This window comes from Pipistrellus kuhlii, unplaced genomic scaffold, assembly GCF_014108245.1.
Source record: "Pipistrellus kuhlii isolate mPipKuh1 unplaced genomic scaffold, mPipKuh1.p scaffold_m20_p_6, whole genome shotgun sequence".
Classification (NCBI taxonomy): domain Eukaryota; kingdom Metazoa; phylum Chordata; class Mammalia; order Chiroptera; family Vespertilionidae; genus Pipistrellus; species Pipistrellus kuhlii.
The window spans coordinates 26311007-26333974 of NW_023425562.1; the positions used below are offsets into that span (position 1 = coordinate 26311007).

At 45.9% G+C, this 22968-nt stretch overlaps 1 protein-coding gene across 3 annotated transcripts in view; it reads right to left on the reverse strand.

Annotated features, from left to right (window-relative positions):
* Positions 1 to 22968, reverse strand: part of LDLRAD4 (low density lipoprotein receptor class A domain containing 4) — a 303261-nt gene that overhangs the window by 188650 nt on the left and 91643 nt on the right. The gene's annotated exons all lie outside the window — the stretch shown is intronic.

The window sequence follows — 22968 nt, forward strand, 5'->3', positions numbered from 1 at the left end:
GTGAAAACAGACACATGCAATTCCGGAAACATTCGGGCCACACGCTGGGCACAGAGGCCGACACCCAGCGGAGCAGTGAAGCCACCCCTTTCCGAAATCCGGTCACATTCAAAAAATGTGTAGAGCATCAATAATAAACACTGCCGTCTCATTTTTTTATTTCCTCTCACTGCGGACAGACTGCTTTGCGGGCTGCATGTCGGTTACCTAGGCGACAGCTAGACGGAGCAGCCTGAAGGGCTCCAGGCACAGAGACCTGGGTGTCTGCTGGACCCATCCCTGCTCTAGCCACCAGACAAGGCCAGGGAGAAAGAAACACTGAGAGACAGACAGTCCTGACCTTGACAAATGGAGGCACTGTTGTAAAATTCAAAACAGGAAAATTAACGTATTAAGACTTGTACCGCACTGCTTAAAAAAAGAAAAGAAAAGAAGAGAAGAGAAGAGAAGAGAAAAGAAGAGAAGAGAAAAGAAAAGAAGAGAAGAGAAAAGAAAAGAAAGAAATCTCAACTATGAGCTGGTTCATTTAAGTTCACCGTGGCAATGACCAGATGTGAGAATAAGTGGAAAAAGAAACCCAAGGATCTATTTCCGGCCAGAGCTAGACTGTGTCATCCTGGGAGAAAGACATCACACTTTTCCACGAGTTTCTCTGCCTCAAAAACAGGCGGTTTTAAGATCTCAGCAAGTGCCAGTCAGTCAAGATGTCCTAACGGAAAAGCAGTGGGACCTTAGGAACACCATGGCCTGCCTGCAGGGCAGCAGTGGGGCAGAGCACGAGGCAGGGCATCCCTCCCGGGTTCTGGGCCCACGTACAGGACGTGGGCATGTCCTGCAGCCTGCCAGGCTCCCGTTTCCTCGTGTGCAGAGTGAGAAGGGGAACCGAAGGTACCTTTGGATCTGAGCGTGCCCCTGGGGCAGTGCCTCTGACCGAGGCAGACAGGACACGTGTGCATGAAAAGGACACGGCAAACAAGGCCCGGAAATCTGCCCATGAACACAAGTCCAGGAACAAGTCAGAGAAATGGGCCGCCTGCAGCGGGGGGAGGTTGAGTTGGGGGTGCTACTGATTCTTCAGGAAGCTTTTCATTTCTGTGGTTCAGGCTATAAAACAAAGGTAGCTTTTAAAATGCCACAATCAGGGGAAAGTGGCAATTATATTAGGACATCCTTTAAAATGTCCCCCTTGTCAAATATGACACTTGATAAATCCTGAAGGATCTACACAGTCAGAGGCCCTACCATACCAAGTTGGAGAAAGAGTCCCCCCAAAATAATATAGTAGGATCACTGTCCTTAGTGCATCGTGAAGTCTCTATCTCCTTATACTACCTAGGAGCAAAGGAAGCAACAAGGGACCGTGTGTCCCACCCTTTCATTTGGGGAGAAGAAGAATGAAGCTCAGGGAGGAGAGAGAACCTGCTGAAGGTGACTGTAGTGATGAAGGTAGAACTGGGACCAGATCCAGGGGTCAGTCTAGGCCCAAGCTCAAAGTTCTTTCCTACACATCAGTCGGCAAAGGAAGAAGCTGAGAAAGCGGTACAGTACCAGCTGCCACTATTTCCACTTTCCCAAGCCCAAATTGGACCATGCCCACAACACCAACATGCCCAAAGGAAAAGGCAAGGAAGCGCCAGCGGCGTGGCACAGAGCCACACAGGCCTCGGGAGAGTGTGCACTGCAGTGTGCCTGACCTCGTCTGAGCATTTCACGGTCACCTGAGGACGCCAGCTAAGCAGAGGGAGCTGCGTAAGAAATGGTGACCTCTCCCAGCCTGATGGGACAGGCTGGCCACACCAGGAGTTTGGCTCTGAGGTGCTCTCCCCCACCTCTATTTTCTTAAGATAAAGGCAGCTTCCAATGGGCATGACAGACAAAGAAAAGGGGTGTCATGCAGGGAGCTAACAGTGTGAACAGAGAAGAAGGGGAGCTGTCATCTCGTTCTTTGGTGAGAGCCGAAGAGAATATGGATTGACGAGCTATTTATATGAAATGATTTTTGCCCTCCTTGCAAACACCCTCCAATGCCCTCATCACCCATCAATGTCTGCTCTGCCAATACTGCGCTCACAGCTCCTTATGCCAAGTTACTCCCGGCCTCCGCCAATGGCAGGCTACCATCAGATACCTGGGCCTTGACCAGGACTCTCTCCACTCTCTGGCTGCACCTTCTCATTCAGTATTTCAACCATTTGTAGGGTCATTACTGCCGCCAGACATTCTTTTGGGTGCCAGGAGACAGCAGTGAGCAGTGCCCACAGTGCCTATCTCATCTCTGTCTGCAGAGGTGTTTCCTAGCAAAACCTTTTCTTGTTGATCCTTGTATCCTTGGCATCGATGATGGAGACCAGAATACAGCAGCTCTTCAGTAAATGCTCATCATGCTGCACTGAATTGCATCTGAGCTTCAGTTGGATCCCCTTGTCACTCTGCTGCCCCTGTCCCACATCGGATGCCCAGAGCACCAAGGGCACCGTACGCAAGGAGGTGGTTGGCCACAGCACGCAGACCCTGGAGGGCACTCCGGGTGGGCAGTGCCAGCTGGGCCTCTGCAGCACAGGGAGGGATGACCCCTCCACCATCTATAGCACATGTGTCAAACACAAGGCCCGCGGGCCAAATCCGTCCCGCCAGGCCTTGCAATGTGGCCCGCACCGCGCTGTCATCACTGCACTCCGCTGCGTTGCCATCACAATGACAGTTTATGACTGTTCAGTAAACCATTCGGCCCGCGATTTAGGCTGGATTTTAGATTTTGGCCCCTTCTCTGATTGAGTTCGACACCCCTAATCTACAGAGATAAAGCACGCTCCAAGGAGAGCCGCACACACACACAGGTCAGAGGACAGAAGGCCAGGCTCTGACTCAGACCACCTTGCGATAACCTCATTCTGGGCTGCCTGGATTTTGGCAGTTACTTAACACCCCCAGCGTGAGCCTCAGTTTCACCATCTGTAAAACGGAAAAAACAGGGCATCTACTTCATAGAATTGTGATGTATTTAATGAGGAAACATATACAAAAAAAAATTAGTCTAGTAAATGCTAAAGAAGTAATAGTAGCTACAATGATTACAGCTCACCTGAGCAGATGACTGATAAATTATGTCTTTGAGACTATACCCCACCCTCCCTCTCTCAGTGCTTATCTGACCATGTCTAATTATCTTGTAGTTCCTCAGTTGATTTGTTTTGTTGTTGTTTTTTTACATTCTCAATAGATAAAAATCTAAGCTCCAAAGCATTCTATGTCAGTCAAATTAATAACAGAGAGAAACAGAGGAAAGGATACAAGATTTTAGAAAATGCGTGGGTGAGGTATCTGGTATGAAGTGTGGTAGAAGAAAAAGAAATTACAAAGAAGAAACCTTAAAAGGAAAAGAAGCCTCTTAATATTCAGATTTGGGTGTTTTGTTTTGTTTTTTCATGTTTTCATATTGAAATACCAAATTTGCAAAACAACAACAACAGACAGTAACAAGTACATTTAACCCAGGTTCTATCTCCTCTTGCCAGGGTCTTCCTTTTGGTTTGTTCTGTTTGTCAAGTGTTAACTTCTTAAAACCTTTACATACACTCCTCAAGCTTTCACAGGCCCAAGAATGACACTGCACCGAGGGGACACCCCCCAGCCCTGGGCTCCTCTGCATGACAGAGGATGTGGACAGAGGCACCAGCCCTCTGAAATCTAAAAACAGATCAGCGGGAAAACAGCCGGAGCTCTCTACAGAAATGAATGGCCTGCGTAAGCTCATCGCTCGCGTTAGCACAGGTTGCCTCAATGCCGCTGGTTTGCAAAGCTCCAGGCCAGCTCCACATCTGCGCCTCTTACGTCGAACACACAGGGAACACCTACATTGTCATTAAGTAGTTTTGTCTTGTTTACTCATATTCATTTTCTGAAAAGGCATAATCTTTCAGGAAAAAGAGAACTTGCCACTGTACAGTATTTTACAACTCAATCTCCAGTTTGGGGTAGATAGTGGTGACCAAAGATACTCCGATAATATTTTTCTTAGATATTTCCACAGAAAAGTCTGTGTTGTCTGGGACAGACACACACGGGAGGAGGGTGACATGCAGAGGATGCATGACAGGTATCTCACTAACACCTGCGGCCTGCAAAGTTCTGACCAGTGGCCAATAGAAACCAGCGCTCAGTTAATTTAGGCACAACTGTGAGTCACACACACACACACACACACACACACACACACACACACACACGGTTGTTTAGCCATTAGTGTCCTGGCGGAAAGACTCAGTATGCCCAAAACACCCATTGCAACAAAACTTAGAAGCCCTGCTTACCGCCGAAGAGAGAAGGAAGTCCCCTTTGTCTGCAGATACAGATACAGATACAAATAGACTCATCCCGTATCCTCTGAGAACTTAAACTTCCACTCCCCCACTGCGCTCATTCTCTCAAATAAGGGGACCAGAAGCAGCAGCGACGTAGCACACTCTGTCCTAGGAAGATCACGGATTCTGACTGCCTTAGAGAAGCCATGGGTTCTTATATGAGAGCTAAAGACATCATTTGAGATATACCCAACTGCGGAAACGAACTCATTTAGCCCCGTGTGTAAGCACTGGTGGAACAATTTAATCCGATCACAGAAATCTAAGATGAACATTTCAGCAGATGTCTGAAAAAATGTAACGCAACGTGGTACTGTCTGCGGTTGGCCCCCGGAGCCGCTATCGCCAGCAGCAACCAGTCTGAGAGAGTGATAAATGAGCCCTCGGTGGCACAGTTACACACAATAACAAACGTTACATCTGCGAGAGGCCCCAGCACACCACGACGTTGGAGGGGCAGTGCCTGACTCCACATATATTAGGGAAATACTGATTGAGCTTCCCGTCTTCCTGGAGGGCTGGATGAGGCAGGGCCACACCAGTGCATCTGCCCTGACAAGCAGCTGTGGAAGGGGGCGGAGAACCAGGGGCAAGGCTGCCTGGTAGTGACTAATGGGCCCACACAGGCCCCGTCCCTGTGTGTGCCGGCGGCCTCCAGCCAGGCAGAAAGAGTTCATTAGACCAATTTCCGCTGCCTTGGTAACAACGGCTATGCGTGTGCTCTTACGCAGAAAAGCCAACGCGTGTTACTCATGGGGGAAAGCACTGCAGACGGGCACTGCGTGTCCCGCCACGCAGCCCTGACGGTGGTGGAAACGTGCCTGCCTGTGAAACGGCGCTGGCCCCTTCGGGAGTCAGAGTGCTGGTGAGAAACAGTCTCCTGCAGCACCTGAAACCACGTGCTGGTGAGTCTGCTGCGTTTGCCCAGCTTTAGAAGCACTTACCAGTGGCTACGGAAACCGAGCAGTGTACTCAACCCAGCATTCGTGTCCTGGATGCTGAGTCTGACTGCATGTCCGCCATCAGCTCTGGACAGGAGGACACCTGGGTACCACCAAGGGAAACCACCGGGCTCTGGCAGCAAGAGGCGAGGGTAACCACCAAAGGTAGACCCCGAGGTCACAGTTCATGCTCCCGTCACTTGCCAAAGTTCACTACACAGCATCTGCCAGGCCTTTCATGATCTAAGTATGCCACAGACCTCATCAGCCCGACAGGCAACTTTCCCTGCATTTAAGATAGCATCTTCTTTCCGTTCTTCCTTTTCCCTCTCGAAGTCTAGCCCTTATTTACTCCCTGCCCCTCCGGAGCCGACAAGTAGGAATCGCCTCCTTCTAGCTAGGTTGAGCAGTGGGCCCTCAGCAAGCTTCTTCAGACGGAGGCCCTGGGAGGCCCGGAGGAAGGTGGTGGGAGGGCAGGGAAGGCAGGAGGAGGCTTTATCACGGTGAATAACCACTCCTCCCCACCCCGCCCCCGCCCACAGTCTCATGCATCGGTTCCCTCAGACAGCAAGAGCAGGAGAGCAGAACACTCTCTCTAGGTCAGTGTTCCCCAAATATCCCCAGAGGAAGCATGCAATCATCACAACTAGATTTTTTTTTTTCATTTTAAAAATATATGTATTTTTACTGATTTCAGAAGAAAGGGAGAGGGAGAGAGAGATAGAAACATCAATGATGAGAGCGAATCCTTGATTGGCTGCCTTCTGCATGCCCCACATTGGGGATCGAGCTCACAACCTAGCCATGCACCCTGACCAAGAACTGAACCATGACCTCCAGGTTCATAGGTTGATGCTTAGCCTCTGAGCCACGCTGGCTGGCCAGCCGATTTTGCCCATTTTCACCTAAAAATGAACATATTAACAAGTACATTTAAAATAGGAACACGCCCATACGTCAATTCACAAGACCAACGTCAAAGAGCAAGGAGCTGCCCGTGTTGGAGAACATGACAGAGCAGCTCCCACGAGGTGACAAACGCCTGTAGCCAGGGACTCTGCCGTCCCCTTGGTGCTGACACAGACGCCCAGTCCACACAGAGCTGTGCTCAGAGGAGCCGGCATGGCTCTGGGGTCAAACAGAGCTGGCAATTCTGCTGAGCATCCCACACCCCGCGCAGCCAGATTACACAACCTCTCTGAGCCTCGGCCTCCTCATCTGTCAAATGAGGCACTGACGTAACTGTAAGACAGTGCTGATGACTAAATGAGAAAACACACGAAGGAGATGTACCCGGCAGCAGCACATTAACAGGCCCTCCACCAATGGAAAGGCAGTCATGAGGAGCAGGAAAGAAGGGCAGGGATGACGTGGTCGCCAGACCCCTGGGAGATGTGAGGAAGATGTGGTCTTCCAACGGTCTCTTAAGAAAGGTGGGAGAAAGGGTAAGGGGAGGAAAGGAAAAACACAGCATCTCAATGGGACCCAGTGAACTCCACTCTGGCTGGTATGAAGGTAACAGTTCGATTCCCCATCAGGGCACACGCACAGGTTTGGGCTCCCTCCCCAGTGAGGGGTGTGCAGGAAGCAGCCAACCATGAGTCTCTCTCATCATTGATGTTTCTATCTCTCTCTCCCTTCCCTTCCTTTCTGAAATCAATAAAAAGATATTATAAGAGAGTTAAAATCTAAGGCCTTGTTAGATTAGGATTAAATATTTTCATCTTCAAATAATTACTTAAGTAGGTCAGCATCGGCTATGTCTCACTTTTTCCTTTCCAGAGGCCAGCACTCGCCCATCTAATGAGAGCATCCACCCTGCCCGCTCAGAGAGCCCCGCTTTCACTCCTCTAGGCCCTTGTCCCCACCAACACACAGGGTCAATATTGACTGCACACCCACTAATTGTAGGGATTCCCCACATCAGAGAAATCACTCCTATTGAAATCACTCCACTTCCTGTGAATAAAAACATGTTATTATATTCAATAAAGCCATGCAAGAAATAATAGCTAAATATGGCATTTAAATAACTTATACCAACACCTAAAAATGGCTTCCTGGAAGAAAAGAAAATTATTGGCATTTTCCAGAATATTTTAAGAGCTTCATTTCTCTCCTCCTTCTCCACCCACCGCCTTCTAGAGATGAGTCACAGCCACATTCACAGCCACACTGGCCCCTGGCCTAGAGATAAACTTGGGCTAAAGGGGTTTTATAGTGAGGAGGAATGCTGACATTGAAATTTAAAAGCCGTCTAGCTACTCTACTACCATTCCCTTTCCCTTCTGGTTCCCATGGAAACAGACCTCAGATCGCCAAAAACAGGGTAAAGATAGTACCATACCCAGTTTTCCTGCAATCTGTTTCCATGGGAACTGGAAGAGAAGGGAATGGAGGCTGGGTAGCTAGACTGGCTGCAAATCTGCATCCCCCTCAGCTGGAGGCGCAGACAGGGCTGGCACGCTGGGCCAGTGGCCTGCAGACCTCCACGGGCACTTCAGGAATGACAGGTCCACTCTTGGATGGAGTTTCCAAGAAAGGGAAGCTCACAGCAGGCCAGACTGTGGGGCTAAAGCCAGCTGTGGACCTCCAGACACACACTCACTCAGCAGGTGATTCGCCTTCACAAACCTCCCTTCACCAACCAGAGGCGACCCTTCTCAAACCAGGGTTCCCTCCTCGGGCTGTGCATCAGGATGATCACAGACCTAGTGAGTCAGCATATCCAGGGGCTGTGACCAGGATTCTGTACTTTTTAATCAGCTCCAAACGTGATTCTGATGCTTGATCATTCTGGAAAACCAATGCCCTAGACCCATGGTCAGCAAACTATGGCTCGCGAGGCCTCTTTGGCCCCTTTAGTGTGGCTCTTCCACAAAATACCACAGCCTGGGCAAGTCTATTTTGAAGAAGTGGCGTTAGAAGAAGCTTAAATTTAAAAAACTTGGCTCTCAGAAGAAATTTCAATCACTGTACTGTTGATACTTGGCTCTGTTGACTAATGAGTTTGCCGACCCCTGCCCTAGACCGGTTTCCCAAAGTTTACGGCTGGATCCTGTGGGGACCCCAGTGAAGTGCAGACTCCAGCTCAGCCGGTCTGGAGCAGGGCCTGAGATCCTGCATTTCTGACCCAGCTCCCAGGGGATGCTGACGCTGTGGGTCCCTGAACCACATCTGAGTGGCGAGTACATAGACTCCAATGAACCTTTTCCACAGATCAAAGATGGATACAGCCGTTCCCACAGTAGCAATTTACTCCCACCTGCAGCCATCAGTCCACACCCAGGCCAGACCTTTATGTCAGACACCCCTGACAGGAGGGCCTGAATAATCATGCTTCGTATTACCCTCCCTCTACCTGTTTACTCTGCCTCCAGAGATCATCTGCATGGATAAGAAGGTAACAAAATAGTCAAAAATTATGTTTGATCATCAGGGAAATGAAACATGATAGGCTCTGCCAAATCTGGTTTCTCTAAGAAAAATAAAAGCAAATTCTGCATTGTTGAGGATTATATGTGGGAAATGTGTAAAATATTTAGAATATTTATAAACATAGATGTGTTATCAAAAAAGAATGGAGCTGTCCATATGTCATTTTTAAAATATATATTTGTATTGATTTCTGAGAGGAAAAGAGAGGGAGAGAGAGATAAAAACATCAATGATGAGAGCGAATCATTGATCAGATAGATGCCTCTTGCACACCCCACACTGGAGTTTGAGCCCGCAACCCAGGCATATGCCCTGAGCGGAAACTGAACCATGACCTCCTGGTTCATAGGTTGATCCTCAACCACTGAGCCGTGCCGGCTGGACCATATGTCATTTTAAAAGAGATCAGAATTTTTAAAAACTCTACAATTATTATAAGGACATTTCTCAGCTGGCCTTAAAATCTCGAGTCTAAAAGAAAATGTACAGAGTAAAAATGGAATCCACATTTCAGCTAAAAGTATGCAAAGTCATAAAAAAGTAATGTTTATTTCTATACTGAACCACAAAGCAATGTTAAACTACATAAAATGCCAGTGTGTTATTCAAAGGCAAGTCACTGATTTTCTGCTTTAAGAAATCTCCATCTTGCTTACATATAAAAAAGAGGGAGGCATTTCTGTTTCTCACTAAATACATTTTGTACCTTCTTGGAAAAGAGTAACATATATCGATCTTTGAAAATTAAAATATGACCAAAGAATTCAACGTGAGAAATAATCTTCTAATTCGAAAAATGTAAAAGGGGAAGGGGGGACCAATTCTCTGATTGGCCAGCACACCAGCAACAAAACGAGCTCAGCATTGTGCCCAGTCCTGTCGCTGCAGGTAGCCAAAGCCTTCATGGTCACAGTCTATGACACACATCTTCATTCCAATGAGGCAAAAATACATGGAATATGTATTTATACATGCATGTATAATGTCACATGCAAACTTTTTAAAACATGAGCCAGTTTTGAGACTCGGTTGCTTTTTTAGGTTCCCAAAGCACGTGAAGCCAAGAGTGGAAGAACTGCTGTGATGACAAAATGAAGTCAAAATAAGCTATTTCTGCATTTGCTTAAAAGACAACAAACACGCACACAAGTGACAGGCTGAACTGCTATAGTAAAGGATGCAAAGGGGTATGAGCTATTAAGTGCTCCATTAAAAAAGATAAAAAATGCCGAAATCGGTTTGGCTCAGTGGCTAGAGCGCCGGCCTGCGGACTAAAAGGTCCCAGGTTCAATTCCGGTTAAGGACATGTACCTTGGTTGCAGGTACATCCCCAGGAGATGTGCAGGAGGCAGCTGATTGATGTTTCTCTCTCATCAATGTTTCCAACTCTCTATCTCTCTCCCTTCCTTTCTGTAAAAAATCAATAAAATATTTTTTTTAAAGATAAAAATAATTGGGAACAAAAGCCGAGATGTGCTTACACCCAGCTCCACTGAACTCTGTTAGTGTGTGAGACCCCGGATGAGAACCAGTTGTGGGTGTCTGTGTGTGTGCATTTACTCTGTGTTGATATGAAGAAGCAACTGGAGCAGGGTCCACAAACTTCCTGCAAAAGGCCAGATGGTAAACGGCTCTTCAGAGCATAAACACCCTGTCCCTCCTCCTTGATTCTGTCATTACAGAATGAAAACCACCACCAGGAGCAGCATATAAAGGAATGAGAGTGATGTGTTCCAACAAAACTTTATACAAACCAGTGCTAACTAGGATATGCCCTCTGAGCCATAATCTACCAACCACCGGACTAGACTATACACAGCTTATTTGGGGTGGAATGTCTTATTGAACTCCCTCTCCACAGTTTCAGGAAAGGGAGCTGGGAAAGCTGCAGAATCTGTCTCAGATCGATTCTTCAGTCATCCCTGAGGAAACTCTGGATTAGCAATACCTAAAATGTTCTAGTGTTTTCCAGCAATATACCAGCTCTATACAGCTGCTACTAATTAACATACAATAATTGGTTGTTGTATGCTGTTTGTATTTTTCTTACATTTATCTTGTCTCCTTCACTGAATTCTAATACTCCTAAGGGGGCGACTTTTTTATTTGCATTTTCCCTCGGAGTTTAGTTTAAGGTTCAGCAAAAGATGCTGCTGACAAAATCCTCCCTTCCTTTGAAAAGGTGGAAAAATATAGCTAAACAGAAAAAAGAACAAAACACCCCCATCTTTATACATACCCTGTTTCCCCAAAAATAAGACGGTGTCTTATATTAATTTTTTCTCCCAAAGTTGCGCTAGGTCTTATTTTCAGGGAATGTCTTATCTTTCCATGCGCTAGGTCTTATTTTCGGAGGATGTCTTATTTTCGGGGAAACGCGGTATATACATATATGATTTTTGAGAGGAAGGGTGAGGGTCAGAGAGATAGAAACATGAATGATGAGAGAGAATCACTGATTGGTTGCCTCCTACATGCCCCACACAGAGATGGAGCCCACAATCCGGGCATGTACCCCAACCTGGAATCAAACTGTGACCTCCTGGTTCATAGATCAACGCTCAACCACTGAGCCATGCCAGCCGGGCCCCCATCTTTTATATTAAGCCCAATGCAACTGTGGCAGGAGGACAATCTACAGGTCTGTCTACAAAGGCCAAGTGTGTGAGGGACATGTTTACACTGGCTGGGCTTCCTGCAGCAAAAAGAATTACGGCCTGTAACATTTTCCTCTTTCTCCACTGACCCTTTATCACACCTGCTCAGAAAGTCCCAACACTAACCAGCAGGGTGAGCAGAAAAGAGAACGTAAACAGCTCTTCAGGGCATGAACACCCTGTCCCTCCTACGGTGGATAGACAGCTCAGAGACAAGAACTGCACATGGTAAGCACTGTAAAAACAGGCAAACAAAATGTGTGTCGGGTAAGCTCCTGGTGACCATGCAATGTGACTCCACCCCATCACTATGCACCCAACAGCTTTACTGCCATCCTGAGCCTGCTCATGCCACGTTTCCAGGGTCACAGAGACTCATTGCCTACTCAGCAATGCTGTTTACTCACCTGCATGGGCCACTGGCGAGAAGGTGAGGTGGGCCTGTTTTTGAAGGCGTTCAGAGGGGTTACAGGACAGGGGAGCCTGGCTCCTGGTCCCTGCCTCTGAAATTGGAGAACTTCCGAACAAGAGAGTAAATCTCATCTTCTCAGCCTGTGGTGGGGCAAACCCACCCTTCTGGCCCCATCCACACCCACAGGAGAAACCCTGCCTGTGTTTTCCCGTGGACAAAGGGGATAGTACTTCCCCATCCAAAGAGACAAGAAGAAATGGGAGCTTCCCCAGTAGGTGGTACTGACAAGCCCCTGGCACAGGTAAGAGCCCATGAGTGTTTCCAATCCAATGTGTAAACTTGTTAGAGCCTGGGAACAATGCTCACTGGGGTAGCAGGTTTGCCCTCAGAGATTCAGGCCCTTAGGGAATCATATTACCCCCTCCACTCCACCCCACCCCCAGCTTTCACACATCAGAGTAATTCCGGCAAAAGGAAGAGGGGTTTGTTAAGGATGGTGCATGGCTACCTACACCTTTCACACACCACCAGCAGCATGATCAGCAGGACCAACGTGCCCGCCACGTTAGCTGTCTCAGCGCCTCTCTGCTTTCCGAGCAGGGGCACACTGGGCAGGACTCTCGTCCTGCGGTGCTCAGGAGAGGCTCTAGCCCTTTGTAGTCCTGCCTCCCTGGGGACGAGGTCCTGCCGTCCACCCCCAGACGCTGCCCTCCATGGGCCCCCTCCCCACCGCCCCTCCCCCCGAGTCACAGAACCTCCCGCTGCCAAACATTTCATCCTAAAGAAGAACCTTGGGTCATTTTTCAATTCTGATGGGAATTTAAAAGTGATCACTGAAATGGGTATATATTTCTTCATAATTCATTACTGATTCACATCGATTATGAGGCTGGTCTCTTTGCCCCAGTCAAGCAGCTTTGTCCCTTTCTCCTTTATAGAGAAGAAAGATGAGAAAGAAAGGCGAACGGCTTTGCTGAAGGCTGCGAGGTTAGACTGCAACACAATCTGACTTACAGGAGCTCTTCCCACTGGAAAGAGCCTCTTTGGACTGCACCCATAGTTGGCAAACTGCGGCTCAAGAGCCACATGAGGCTCTTTGGCCTCTTGAGTGTGGCTCTTCCACAAAATACCACGGCCTGGGCGAGTCTATTTTGAAGAAGTGGTATTAGAAGAAGTTTAAGTTTAAAAAATTTGGCTCTCAAAAAGAAATTTCAATCGCTGTACTGTTGATATTTGGCTCTGCTGACTAATGAGTTTGCCGACCACTGGACTATACCAACTTGGCTTCTCCACAGGAGCAGGGCCCCAGCCACAGCACCCTCGTGACCTCCTCCCCACCACAAAAGATTCTGTGCCCCTTCCCCTGCCTGCGGGCCTCCAGCCCCAAGGAGGAGCGCCATGGGATCATGGTTACCAGAAGCTGTGTAGCCAGACTAGTACCAACGACAACAAAAAACAACAAAACAAAGAACGCCAAACAGTTTGTTCTCCTCCCCTCCTAACGAAGAGTTCAGAAAGGGTGAAAGCATAAAGAGGGCAAAAAGAACCATAAAAGCAACTCCTAGCACTTTGCTGGATGAACCAATTCTGGTTTAAAAGGGGCACGTGAGCCGAAACCGGTTTGGCTCAGTGGATAGAACGTCGGCCTGCGGACTGAAAGGTCTCAGGTTCGATTCCAGTCAAGGGCATGTACCTTGGTTGCAGACACAACCCCAGTGAGTAGTGTGCAGGAGGCAGCTGATCAATGATTCTCTCTCATTGATGTTTCTAACTCTCTCTTCCTCTCTGTAAAAAATCAATAAAATATTTTTTTTAAATAAAATAAAAGGGGCATGTGAGGAAGAGATGATACTTGGCTGGTTCGGAGCAAGGACAGCTCAGTTCACTGAAGCCTGGCTCCTGCCACCCTCCCCATGACCTGGGACAACCAACCCAACTTCTCGGGTCTCAAGTTTCCTCACAGGGGAAGAGAGAGATGGAGCTAGAGGCCCTTCAGGTTCCTTTCCACCCCAAAATGTAAGAAACAGGAAATTAGTGACTAACACAAATTAAGCTGCTTATTGATAGTTTCTACAAATGGGCCCTTGGCGAGCAGCACCTTCTAAAATGTCAGATATTCCTAAACAACCTGGTCCCAAAACACCTGGGAGGAAGTGCCTAGAGGAATAATGTAAATGAAGCCACTCAGGTAAGTGCCATGAAAGCATGTTTCTAACTCTCTATCCTTCTCTCTTCCTCTCTGTAAAAAAATCAATAAAAAAATATTAAAAAAAAAAAAAGAAGAAGAAAGAAAGAAAGAAAGAAAGAAAGAAAGAAAGAAAGAAAGAAAGAAAGAAAGAGAGAGAGAGAAAATAGCCACAACTAGAGGTTGTCCAGGCCAGGGCAGCACCCCTCACATGGCCAGAGAGCTGGACGCATCCTTCCCATCCTGCCACAGCACCTGCCCTCAAGGGCCTCGCTCTCTCCAGGTCCCCTCCTGTGTGTCTGTTTTTCTTCCTTTTCTTTGTTGCTTCTTCCTCCTCGGCTCATCCCCTAAGTGTTGGTGTCTCCAAAGCCCCATTATCAGGCGTCTCATCTTTTCCTTCTAGAGACTCACCTTCACAACCAGCTATGGGTTATCTTTTCCTGAGCTCCACATCCACTTCCGGGACAGTCCCACTTGCATATACAGAGATAGACCCAATGTTAAGATGCCAAAAAATAAACTGTTCCTCCCAAACCTGTTCCTTTATCCTTTACACACCCAGACGCAAGCGAGAAGACGCAGTCATCCCAGCCCCTCCGTGTTCCTTACCGGCACTCCCAGCCACTACGTGCCCATCGGTCCTCTTCAGTCCATTCTGCTCACATGACCACAGCTACATTTCAGAACAATCTCCTGTCCAGGGCTTTCCTGGGTAAAAACCGACTGTGGTCCACAGCGCCTGTGATGTAACATGTAATTCCTGCGTGTGACTGACTGAGCCCTCTACAGTCTGACTTTTTCAGACTATTGGCCTGCCCTCCACCCCGATCCCTGTAATCAGCGGCAACTGGGCCTGCTGCTGCCCCTAACCCACCAGGCCCCTTCCTGACCCAAGGTCTGAGACCCCTCTCACTCCTTCCCTGCCAGCTAGTCCCTCTGTATCCAGAAAGTCTTTCTTAAACTCCATGTGCCTCCTCTGCACGATATCCCCCCACTGTCAGCACCACCTGATACACTGCCCTCTCAGGTTGCCGTAGTCCACGCACAGATCTTCCCTGCCCGCCCCCCCCAACCCCAAGCAATGGTTCTCAATGAAAAGCATCTGGGGGTTTTACTTGAAACTAAGATTCCAAGCTCCATCTTCACAGGCTGTGATTTGGTGTGGCTTGAGCAGGTTCTAACACCTTCCTTCACATCTCCAAAGGGCTTTCATGCAGTCAGCAAATGGGACGGCTCCACATAGCTCAGAATGACACCCACTGAGTGGAAAACATAGCTTCCCCTCATTGGCGGGAAGTGGGTTTTAGTAATGAGGAACCACACCGAACAGAAACGGGCTGCCTCATGAAGCAGTGGGCTCCCATCGCTGCAGGTGGAGCAGGGCAGCATAACCGCATGTGGAGGGTACTGAAGGGGGAGCTGACCATCACACAGGACTGCATCGGACGGCCAAGAAATGCCCTCCACCGTTGAACGACTTTACAGTCATAGGAACTGTGTAGGGGTTGACCCTTGTTGAATCTGGCTCAGAGCCCTGTTCTCAACAGTGATCTCAGGGACACACCCTGAAAGGATGAATGGTTCTGCCGAACACCAGCCATAAAGGCCCGCCACGACCCAGATTCCCACAGACAAAGGGTCAGGAGCCACGGCCAGTGCTCATTAACGATGCCTTAAAATGGAACTTGAATCTCAAGTATATTCTTACTCCAGACGCACTATGAAGGTGTGTGTGTTCTTTTATTTGAGAGAAATTAGACTAAAAGACAGAACTCAGATATTAAAAATCAAACAACCCTCATTTTTACTCAGAAGAATTTTCTCCTCATGTATCAAATAAATATATTACAGGCCATGATCTCCGTAATATATTTATCATGATTATAAAATGTTCAATCCAGGAGTGAAGAAACATTGATCTCCAAAAATCACATTTAATTGTAGCTGAACATCCAACAATCCTGATTTTTCCACTGAAGGACCTGGGGATCATTCTATGTCTGTCCTAGAGGGACGATGTGAGGAAGAGACAATGGTCTGCCCTCTCCTCCCACGGAAAGGTCACGGTTACCAGGGCCTCTTACAAAACACGCAGTGACTCCGAGATACACACATAACTTACTGCGAACCGATATTTACTCTGAATTTCAAATAATCAGTACATCCTTACAGTCAAAAAACATAATGAAAGCCAGCTAGGGAACCTCTGTGACTTTGAGACACACAATACTTTAAATAAAATGACAACTGATTTGAATTGACAACTTCGGTCTAATTGGTTTCTACTGAAAGTATATTTCAGTTTCAAATCAGTTGTCTTGTGGCAATTCCTTATGTCTAGATACAAACTGGGTGCTGTTAGAAAAGGAAACGGTCAATGGAGAGGATTCGTGTGCATACCTGACAGACAATGTTGATTTTTTTTTCTTATGGCTGGTGTTGCTAGATGGTTAGAGCGTAGGTCTAAAAACCGAATGGTCCTGGGTTCAATTTCAGTCAAGGGCACATACCTGGGCTGCAGGCTACCTATCCAGGTTGGGGCCCATGCGTGAAACAACCAATTGATGTGGCTCTCGCACACTGATGTTCCTCTCTTTCCTCTCTCTAAAATCAATGGAAAAAATATCTTCCAGTGAGGATTAACCAAAAAAAGTTCTTTATAACAAAGTTCACCGTTCTCTACAGTGCCCTATAAGTATTATCAATTATCATTTCCGCATTAGTGACTATAGAAGTAAAAGCAGCTTGACTTGGTGCTAGAATTATCGGTCTCCCACAGTCAAGGTCCATTCTCAGGTTGCACTAATGAAGACATGTGAGAGGAAAATAGGTGTCCATGAATCTACAAGAGGTTTAAGTTCACAGAGCTTTCTATGTGAGTAACTCATAGACTCAACACTCAAAGTGAAAGCAATAAGAGACATTTCCAAGAACGAACACCTGTTCTTCCAGAGGAAAGCACAGACAGGACAATAGCAAAGTGTTTCCCTACCAATTCCTATCGACATCCATCTTCCTTCCTATGTCCTTTGCATTCACTGTCTGCATCGCACCACGAGTGGTTGTTCTATTGATAACTCGTACGGTACAGCTCACAGCCCTCAGTATACTGTGCCAGTCACCAGCTGCTTTGGGGGTGTGCCTCGTCTCCCCAGCCTGACTGGAAGCTGATTACAGACAAGGACCCTGTCCTATGTTCCTTTACCCACTCCCTCGGAGCACCTCACACGCTTCACACACACAGCTGGCACTCTATCAAATGCACAGTGGAATACCGCCTGCCTGCTGGGTTGCTTGCTTTCTTCCTTTCCTGAATGAGAAATTCATGAGAGACTCCTGCATAGGTAGTGCTATTGAAAGCAACATCAGTTTAAGGTAGGCAGGAAGCAGAGAACGAAGTGCCTTCACTGAGAACTTTAAAATGACTTGCTACTTAAATAACATGTGCCTGTAAACAAACAAAAAAATCAAATGCCTGTCATTAAAGAACTTAAAAAAAAAAAAAAGCAATAATTTTCACTCTGGAAAAGAATGGAAAGATAAGTAAATTTAAAAATACTCATAATCCACCGGGACCGGTTTGGCTCAATGGATAGAGCGTCGGCTTGGGGACTGAAGGGTCCCGGGTTTGATTCCAGTCAAGGGCATGTACCTTGGTTGCGGGCATATCCCCAGTAGGGGGTGTGCAAGAGGCAGCTGATCGATGATTCTCTCATCGATGTTTCTAACTCTATCTCTCTCCCTTCCTCTCTGTATAAAATCAATAAAATATATTATAAAAAAAAAAAAGAATACTCATAATCCTATCACCAAAGCTAATCAGTGCTAATATCTTGGCATGTATCCTTCAAATATATGTGCATATATATACATACATGTATGTATGTGTGTGTGTGTGATTAATAGTATCATATTGCAGAGCCTATTATAATGTTTTCATTTAACATATATTAAAATTCACGCTGTTGCTTATTCTTTGGAACAGAACATTTATATGTCCTTAGTATAGTTGAAGACACTCTTCTAAAATTCAGAGTAAAACTCATCTTCATTCCTTGCTTTTAACAAGACCAAGTCTAGTAGAGACGGCAGCAAAGAGTGTACATGAAATTATTTAGAGACTTTAAAACCGACATGCGCCACAAAAAGTAGCAGCAAATTGTACTATGATTTCACCTAACAGAGTGCTCTAGTGCATTAATTTGGCAATTAAAATATTTTGTATTTTTTTAAATGAGACTACATTTTAAATATAAAGACATAAGGTATCTATGAGACCACATCTAATATTTATTTTTATTAAAATTCTACTCCTGACTATATATTTTACCATGGAAATGAGAATTACTATTATCACTGCGGCTGTCAAACAGGCTTCCTAAAACTAAGGTTATATGACAACACTAACTCGAAGTTAAAAATGTAAAACTGTCCTCAGAACTGACTCCTAGACTCCTCTGATATGATGCATAACAGATTTTGTTCTGTTTAGACAAACCTCTTTAAGTGTTGGGATCCTTAAGCCACATAGGAACACTTGAGAAATCTGCATTTTAATTTCTATTATCATTTATTACGGTGCTGTCATTAAGAGAAGTAACCTGCAGTCTGACCACCCACCCGCCCCACTCCCATTCTCCTTACTGTAGGTCTTTCTGCCAGGTGGCATTTTAACCTGGTAACTATGACACATAGACCTGGTTAGAAACATGAATTTTCCCAAAAGATGAGTCAGGCTTCCATAGTTAAGCAAAGGAGAGAAAAGAAAAGAAAAAGAAAAAAAAAGCATTGTTCCAATTAAGCTGTTCTCTGAAGGCATAAATAAACGTATCCAACAAATTTACATCCAGTGACCCACCAACTTCTCATGCAATTTTCATAATGGGAGTCAGAAGAAATTTTTCAACTCTTAACACAAATATATACTAAATCTCCTTCAATAATAAATGTATGAAAAGATGTTTATCATCTTTGCATTCCCCTTCCCGCTTCTATTAATTGGCTTTTAAAATGTTTTCTGCTTTCACCTTTTGAAGTTTTCTAATTGTTTTATCCAATCTGTTTCCTAGGATGTGTTTATATTTCTTCTAAGTTCCAGCCGGAAATGTCTGGATGCGTACCTGAAGCGAGCCGACGAGAGCCAAATATAGCCTGCCCGGGCCGGCCGTGGCTCCGGAGGCACAGCCCCCTAGGCTGGCTCTATGGCATTCCTAAACGGCTGCTCCCAATCACACCTTGATCTCCTGTATGCATCCGTTTCCTCCACTTACAGACGCTGACATATATTCCAAAGCTCCATGTGTAAGGTCAAGTTGGCTGCAAAGGACTTCGAACGAGAAGGTCACGAAAACACTAAACTGACACAAATGTATAAAAGTAAAATTGTGACTCACATGCTGACAAACCAAGAAATGTTGAGTGCAAGCTGTGAGGAAATCAGACAAGAACTGCTGCCTGACATTCCTACATAAGCTGGCAAAACACACAACCAGTCTTAAGAGAAATGTTGGCGTGCACGGCAAAGTAACGGTAACAAACCCCAGAGGTGGCCTCGCTCCTCTTCCACCTCTGCTCGCAGTGTATTCCCAACACGTCTTCGCTCATTCACCTGCCTCTGCGGGTAACCATCGCAAGTATATGCTCCTCTCGCCCATTACTCCACCAGTCAAGACCTGCCAACTATGTCAAAGCCTCTTGCTGATAGGAATCGGAACAGGCACGCCCGGCATGCCGTGACCCTGCTCTGACTAACGGGGACAAAACCCCCGTGAAGAACAACGTGGTTGACAACATGCTAGGCCCTTACTGGGAAACATGCAACTCGTTTCCCATTCATCCAACTGTTACAACAGGCCCTTCCCAGCTCTGTAAGTGCAGTCTTCACTGCAGCAATAACACCTGACACAGATGAGGCCGCCAATGATATCATCCAGACAACCCACAGATCCCTGCCCTGGAGCCCATGAAAGAACCTACATGGGAAGGCCCAGAAAAGTGAGGTCCTACACGTCTAGTAGCTGAGAGGATCCAGTCTGTCTTCTGGGAGGTGGGAAGAGCACTGCACTTAGAGCTAGGGACCACCATTCAAAGTGAAATGCAACAGGAAGCACGTAGGACTTAAGAAGTATAGGATACCCTCTTCTTCAACCCCAAATCTCTCTCCCTCATTAGAAATCATCACTAGAAGAGTTGGCACACTGCGCATACTGGGATGACCGAAGAAATGGGAACGTACATGCAGAGGCACACATGGGAGAGAGGCCCTGTGGCCACATGGGGAACAGGCTCCTGTCAGTGGGTTGCTTTGGTGCTCAGAACTTTAAACATATGTACCACTCCCTCCCGTTATCACTCAGTATCTACAATACACTTTCAATGGCCAGATATTTGGTGCATAACTTAGTGGCAATTCTTAATGCAAAATTTGGTGAGGTGGTTGTATTCCTCTCCCATCCTCCTCAGACAAAGGGGCCCAACTTGCGCTGTCATCCTCCCTGAGGCCAGAAAGGGACACCTTCCTATCCCCCTTCTTACTCGCACAGTGGAAGAGCATCGCCTGCCGTCTTCCTCTTTGAGTCAGTTCCCCTCCTGAGAGGCTTTGTGCAAGAAGGTGTCCGACTGCCCTGCCTCCACGGCCTTTTAACCTTTTGAATCATGATACTAGCAATTTCTTTTTTGAATCAAATCATTTTGTAAGTAAAGTAGCCAGTGCATTTAGGGCAGAACATGGAAAATCCACATTTTATTTAAGCTCTTCTCACAAATATCCACGGTCATTTTGTATGTATGACCTGGGATATCCATGACTTAAAAATTCAGGAATCTTTTGTCATACCGACTTATTTTAGCAATGGAGACTGACGGTCTAAAACAGATGATAGCACTGAGGCCAAAAACTAAACCGGATTGTCACTAATAAATATCGGTACTCTCCTTGCTGAGAACAGTATAATATTGATATGTCCCTTACGTGTATTTATCTTGCTATATCCTCAATTCGCTTAAAACCTACTGAGAGCAAGGAACACATTTCTCTGGGAAGAGAAGCTGTACAGCATATTTTATACTTAGTCTGAATCTAAAATAAACCTGTCTGCAAAGTGACTCAGAGCTGCAATTTTTTCCTCCGTGGATGAGAGAAATGACCTGCAGGAAAGCTGAAAGCTGGGTCCTGGGTAGGGTGAGCTTGGCAGAGATCATGGATGGTCAGGCTTATCTATCCCTCATCAAGAAAGAGACCATTTTCCAAGATCGCCATAAGTTGGAGTCTTTTCGCTCCATGGTCTACCTCCAGCTCTCATTCTCTATGCTCCATCAGAAACTGAAAATTCCTTAGTCTCATTGATTTCAAAGGCCCAAACCAGTCAGAAACAGAACTTACCAATTTCCAGCTGTGCCTCAGCCGTATGCCCATTGGTGGGATGAAAATATTTGAAACATACAAGCCAACCTCAAGAACAGCATCCCTGAAATGTTAGACACGTTGGAGGAATCTGAACCCTATGCAGTTGTTTGGATCCCCCTTAAATTCGTATGTTGAAATTCTAACTCCAAGGTGATGGGATTAGGGAATGAGGCCTTTGGGAGGGTGGTAGGTTATGAGGGCAGATCCCTCATGAATGGAATTAATGCCCTTAATAAAAGAGACACCAGAGAGATAACTCCCCCTTCCACTACGTGCGGTTACATTGAGAACATACCATCTGTGGGAAAGTGGGCTCTCACCAGATACCACGCACCGAATATGCCAACACCATGATCTTAGGTTTTTCAGCCTCCGGAATTGTGAGACATAAATGTTGTTTATAAGCCATCTAGTTTATGCTATTTTTGTTATAGTAGCCTGAATTTACTAAGACAGATGGCTTATGTTTTTAATTGGAAACAGTTCACGTATTGCAGTGCAACCTTGATAGAATGGACCATTAAAGTTAAAAGTCTATTATATAATAAAGTGGGTTTTCTGAATGTGTATGTTTTAAAAAATGACAAATTTGTTTACCTATTTTTGTTGTTGTTTTTGTTATTTTTGTTTGCTTGATTTTTAGTAATTCTTTATTGTTGAAAGTATTATATATGCCTCCCTTTTCCCCCCATTGACCCCCTCCAGCCAGTCCCTACCTCTCCGCCCCAGGCTCTCACCACTCCAGTGTGTCCACGGGCCATGCATATATGCTTACAAGTTTACCTTTTTTTACTTATATAGACACATTTGTGTAATTAAAATTAAGTATGAATGAAAATTTTAATTTCACAGAAAAGTTTTCTGTATGTAACTCTAAATTTATACTGAATAGATCTAGTAAATGCGGGCATTCACCAGTCACCGGAGTCAACAAATGCCCATAGTTGGGGCCTGGCCGGCAGGCATTAAAACTACTGCAGAAAGTCACACCCGCACGCAGCAACAAAATCAATTACCTCTCGAGACGTAGTGTGACCACCTGCTAATCATTCCTGAACACTGTTCACAAGTGGTGATTCTTGGATTTAAATAATGTAGACTATAGCTGTCAATATATATAATATTTATTTTGTGTTGGTGAAATTCAGTGTTTTTTCCAACATATAGCTTATTCGCCAAAATTTGTTTAAAATAACACAGAATTAATAATAATTATAAGCAAGTCTTGGTCATAACAGGGAAGGGATTGAATAATTTTATGGCAGATAAACATGACTGTGCACTCATTTTTGTGAATTTAATTCCCTGGGAGTTGTCTCTTGTGGACATTTAGTCAGGAGACAGTGCCACTTGAATTTGATTTTATAAATATGAATGTTGGTACTTCATCAGAAACATTATCCCTAAGATTTAAACTTTCTGGTGAGAGCTACATTAAGCACATCCTGGGTTAGGCCAACTATTATATAACAACAGCGGAGGGTACCAATTCCTCCAACGTGTTTCACCCTCAGTGACACTGTTCTTGAGGTTGGCTTGCATGTTTCACAGATTTTCCTCCCGCCAATG